Source organism: Nannospalax galili, unplaced genomic scaffold (genome assembly GCF_000622305.1).
Source record: "Nannospalax galili isolate Female #2095 unplaced genomic scaffold, S.galili_v1.0 scaffold829, whole genome shotgun sequence".
Classification (NCBI taxonomy): Eukaryota; Metazoa; Chordata; class Mammalia; order Rodentia; family Spalacidae; genus Nannospalax; species Nannospalax galili.
Genome location: NW_008360329.1, coordinates 3,690,371 through 3,696,178, shown reverse-complemented (window position 1 = coordinate 3,696,178; position 5,808 = coordinate 3,690,371).

Sequence of the window (5,808 nt, the reverse complement as noted above, 5' to 3'; positions counted from 1 at the left end):
TAAAAGACAAAAGAAATGTTTACAAATCTCATCTGGTGAAGGTTTTGCATCCAGAATATATAGATCTTTTTTCCAATGGAAAATTACCAAATTTAAAAATGGACAAAAAATTGGATATTTACTTAGGCAAAAACAAAAACAAAAAACAGTAATAAATGAAATGATCAATAAACACATGAAAATATGCTTCTCATCATTGGTCATCAGGGACTACAGGGGAAAATCACAGTGAGGTCCACAGCACAGCCACTGGCCAGGCCAGAATCAAAAGATGAATGACAACAAGTGCTGGTGTGGGTGAGTGAAGACTGGGGTTCATTCTCAGACACTGCAGTTTGGAGGGAATGCAAGTCGTGCAGCCACTTTGAAAAACAGCTTAGAAATGTCTTGCAAAGTTGACATAAATTTGCTATACATGTTATACTTTGATTCCTGTTCCAAAAAGAAGTAAGAAATGAGGGCCTGGGGATGCAATTCAGATGGTAGAGTACTTGGTTAGCTTGTATGAAGCCCTAGATTCAGTCCCCAGCACTGCATAAACTGGGAGGTGGGTGCAAGGAGGATCAGAGTTCAAGGTCACCCTTGACTACATATCAAGTTCAAATCCAGCCTGTGTTACATGAGATCGTACTTCAAAAAACAAAGCAAAACAGATGAAGAAGAGGGAGGAGGAATAGGAACAGGAAGAGGAGGAGAAGGAACAGGAGGAGGAATGAAAGAACAAACAGGGAGGACGAGGAGGAGCAGGAGGAGGGGGAGAAGGAGGAATAAAAAGGGGCTGGAGAAATGACTCAGTGCTTCAGAGTGCATACTGCTCCTGCAAAAGACCAGAGTTTGTTTCCCAGCACTCACATCAGAGGCTCATAACCACTTGTAACTCCAGCTCCAAGAGATCTAAAGGCCTCTTCTGACCTCTGAGGGCACCTGTACACTACACGTACACACACACACACACACACACACACACACACACACACACTCAAATATTGAAAAACAGATTAAAAAAAAAAAAAAAAAAGAAGAAGAATCTGCCAGGCCTGGTGGCCCACACCTATAGTCCTAGCACTCGGAAGGCAGAGTCAGGCAGATCTCTATGAGTTCAAGGCCAGCCTGGAAGTGAGTTCCAGGACAGCTGGGGCTACAAGGAGACCCTGTCTCAAAAAAGACAAAACAAAACAAAACAGTATGCTTCAGAAAGAAGCTAGAGGCAAAGCAAATATGCTGAGTCCACTTATGTAAAATAACCCCAAAGATAAATCTATAAAGACAGGAAAAAGATCACTGGTTGCCTGAGGCAGGAGGTAGGGATAACTTGTGATGATAAATAGAGATAAGATCTTCTTTTATGTTTTTAAGAGATTTATTTGTGAGGCTGGAGAAATGACTCAGTAGTTAGGAGCACTGACTGCTCTTACAGAGAACCCGGGTTCGAATCCCAGCAGCCAAATGGTGGCTAACAACTGTCCATAGCTACAGTTCCAGGGGATCTGATGCATCTTTTGACTTCTGTGTGCATACATGTAGGCAATACACCCATACACATAAAATAAAAACAATAAACCAAATATTTTTTAAAATAAGTTTATTTGTATGAATCTGTGTGCATATATGTGGCATGTGTGTGTGCTTCGGTACTTGCACCTATGCCCAAGGACGGAGGCCAGAAGACAGCATTGGGTGTCCTCATCTATCACTCTCTGCCTATCTCCTTGAGGCAAAATCCCTCCCTGAACCTGGGGTTCATGTTTTCTCCACTAGGCCGAGGCCCAGCAATCCTCCTGTTCCCATGCCCCTCAGAACTGGGGTGACAGGTATGTACAGGACACCTGGCTTGTTATGTGGTGCTGGGATCTGAGCTCCACTTCTCATGACTGTACAAGTGCTCTTAACCACTGAGCTATCTCTCTAGCCCCAAGAATAAGACCTTCTTGAGGTTAAAGTGCTCCAAACTTAGACTCGGGTAATGATGGCCCAACCCTGTAAATTCACTTAAAAATGATTTACTTCTTCTATCCTTAAAACAGTGAATTTCAGTCTGGGCATGGTGGTGCACGCCTTTAGTCCCAGCACTTGAGAAGCAGAGGCAGGCAGATCTCTGTGAGTTCAAGGCCAGCCTGGTCTCCATAGCAAATCAGGCCAGCTGGGGCTACAGGAAGACTCTGTCTTAAAAAAAAAAAAAAAAAAAAAAACAGTGAATTTCAGGCTAGAGAGATAGCTCAGCAGATAAGAGCACTGACTGCTCTTGCAGTGGACCCAGGTTTGATTCCCAGCACCCACATGAAAGCAACCAACCATCTGTAACTCCAGTTCCAGGAAACCTGACACCCTCTTCTGAACTCTGTGGGCTATGCATGATACCAGTGCACTTACATACATGCAGACAACACACTTAGGCACATAAAAAAAAGAATAAAAAAAAATAAAATATATATTTTTTAAAAAGTAAATTTCATGATGTAAATTTTATCTTAGTGAAACTGGTATGTTTTTGGCTTTGTTGGAATTTTTTTTTTTTTTTTTTTTTTTTTTTTTGTCTTTTTGAGGCAAGGTCTCCTTGTATCGCCAGCTAGCCTAGAACTAGCTATGTAGATCAAGCTGGCTTCAATCTCACAGAGATCTGTCTGCCTCTGCCTCCTGAGTGCTGAGATTAAAGGTATGTGCCACCATGCCCTGCTGTTTTTATTTTTTTGAGACAGGGTCTCATTATGTAACCCTGACTTAACTGGGCATTCACTATGTAGACCAGGCCAGCTGAAACTCAGAACTTTGCCTGCCTCTGCCTCCCAAGTTCTGAGGTTAAAAGAGTCTACTACAATGCCTTGCAAAAGGCACATTTTACATTCTACCTTTGTGAGTTTCACAGCATAGACTAACTTTTTTGTTGTTGGTTTTTTTTTGGTCTTTTTGAGACAGGGGTCTCCCTGTAGCTGGGCCTGGAAGAAAACCCTATGTAGACCAGGGTGGCCTTGAACTCACAGAGATCCTCCTGTCTCTGCCTCCCTGCCCGATCATAGATTAACATATTAAAGACACAGAAACTCCACAGTTAAAAACAAAAACAACAACAAAAAACTCTTTAAGATTTTTGTCTATCATAAACCAAATTTATGTGACCACAGGAATTTTTTAAATTATATCAAGGGCTGGCGAGATGACTCAGCAGTTTTAAGAGCACTGGCTGTTCTTGCCGAAGACCCAGGTTTGAACCCCAGCACCGACACGATAGCTAACAACTGTCCCGAACTCCAGCTCCAGGGAATCCTACCCCTTCTTCTGTCCTCCACAGGGATTGCAGGACATGGGTGCACTTACATACCTGCAGTCAATACATGCATATATAAAAAATAAAAATAATAAATAAAATTAAAAAAAATACCAATTAAACTCCTTCAAAATGTTAACAGAAATGTAATAAATTACTGAAGGTATTCTCTGTCCCTCTCTTCTCCAAGCCCTTAGGCCAGGTAAACGGCACACACTAGATTTAGCCCTCAGAGTTTTGTTTTGTTTTTGTTTTTAGCAAAAATAAATGTAATTTATACAATTAGTGAGCCCATATACATCACAAACTGGAAAAGCCTCACCTCCCACTGACAATCTACAATGAATTTCTTCCGGGGGTATCAGGCTGAGAGACAAAGTTGAACAGGCAATTGTTTTAGATGCTGAATGTAATTAATTACATAATTTAGAGGTTTTCAAGGTTAATTCCACTATAAGTACATTATACAATTAAGGTATTAAGAAGGATTACTGTCAAAAGAAAGGTAGGCGGAACTCAAGCACTCAACTCACCTGTGAATCATGTCAAAGCTCTGGGCTCAGATTCTAGGCAGGTGTAACAGTTGGATGACAAACATGCACTCACTTGATTACCCATAGTCATTAGTTACTCGCTTGATGGAGAATACACAGTAGACTCCTCATCTTGGGAATCATCATTGAAAAAGTCTGAAAGTACCCAATGTCTTTTTTTTTTTTTTTTTTAATGGAATGGAGTTATTATACAGCAAAAAGTGTGAGGAAAATATGATTAGAATTATTTGTATAAAAAGAATTTTAGAACAATGCATTAATAAGCAAGCTGTGTTCTGCAGACAACTATTCTCAGCTGGGTGTGATGGTGCACAACTATAATCCTAACACTTGGGAGGCAGAGGCAGGAGAACGCAAGTTTGAGGCCAGCTTTATTGACATAGTGAATTCCAGGCCAACTACAGCTATGTAGAAAGACTCTCAAAGAACCAAAACCAAAACTAACAAAACAAAACAAAACCCTAAAAACTCTTCTGTAATTTTTGTCGAAAAGAAGAATGGGTAGGGGATGAGAAACAGATAAATGGTTTATTGCATCTGTTTGATTACTTGTGAAGATTTTCTTTTTCTTTTTCTTTTTTTTTTTTTTTTGAGACAGGGTCTCCCTGTAGCTCCAGCTGTCCTGGAACTCACTATGTAGACCAGGCTGGCCTTGAACTCACAAAGATCTGCTTGCCTTTGCCTCCCAAGTGCTGGGATTAAAGGTGTGTGCCACCATACCTGGCTATGAAGATTTTCTTATAACCATCTAGCCAAAGAAATAGCCATGTACCTGGACTATGAAATAGATAGATTTATTGAGTGAAACTTTTTTTTTTTTTTTGGTCTTTTTGAGACAGGGTCTCTCTGTAGCCACAGCTGGTCTGTAACTCTCTATGTAGACCAGGCTGGCCTCAGTCTCACAGATATCCACCTACCTTTGCCTTCCCAGTTCTAGGATTAAATGCGTGCACCACCACATCTGGCCAAACTTCTTAATGATATTCTGCAGGAAAAGAAAATTGGCTTCAAGCAAAGCACATGTAGTGTTATTTGCCCTTCTTGTTAGTCCTGCCATATGCAAATAATAATGATGCTGAAAGCTCAGAAGATGCCAGCCAGAACTGTGGTACTATTAGTTTTCATATTTAGGAAGGGAATGTAAGCTTGGAGGGAATAGTCTTGGGGATCAAACCAGGACCTTGATGGGAAAGGCCAGTATGGTGTCATATCCCCAGGGCCCAGAACACAAACTTTTGTTGAAATTATTTTTGGACGCATGAAGGGTAGAAAGCAAAAGGAAGATTAAAAAAGGTCATCTTTGCCAGGTATGGTGGCGCACACCTGCAGTCCCAGCACTTGGGAGGCAGAGGCAGGCAGATCTCTGTGAATTCAAGGCCAGCCTGGTCTACATAGTGAGTTCCAGGACAGCTGGGGCTACAGGGAGACCCTGCTTCAAAAAGACCAAAAAAAAAAAAAAAAAAAAAAAAAAAAAAAAAGAAAAGAAACAGGTCATCTTTACAAAATTTATATGAATTTATTATTAGTTACTCTTTACACTAATTTATTATTAATTACTCTTACCTGGAATGATCTTTAAAATGGAGGTATATGTTGAATAAGAAATCCTGTGTCATCAGCTTGGTTAAAACCAAGAAAGGGGAGGCAGAGGCTGGCAGATCTCTGTGAGTTCCAAGCCAGCCTGGTCTACATAGTGAGTTCCAGGCCAGCTGAGGCTACAGGAAGATCCCATCTCAAAACAACAATAACAACAGCAAAACAACAACAACAAAAAACCAAGAAAAAGGGTGGAGAAGATGGCTAAGCACACTTGCTGTTTTGTTTTGTTTCCTTCTTTTTCTTCTTTTTAAAATGAGTATGAGTGCATTGTATTGCTTGCATGAATGTAAGTGCACCCATGCCTCAAAATGCCCACTGAGGTCAGAAGAAGGTGTTGGATCCCCTGGAGCTAGAGTTCCAGATGGATATTAGCCATCATGTGGGTGCTGGGAA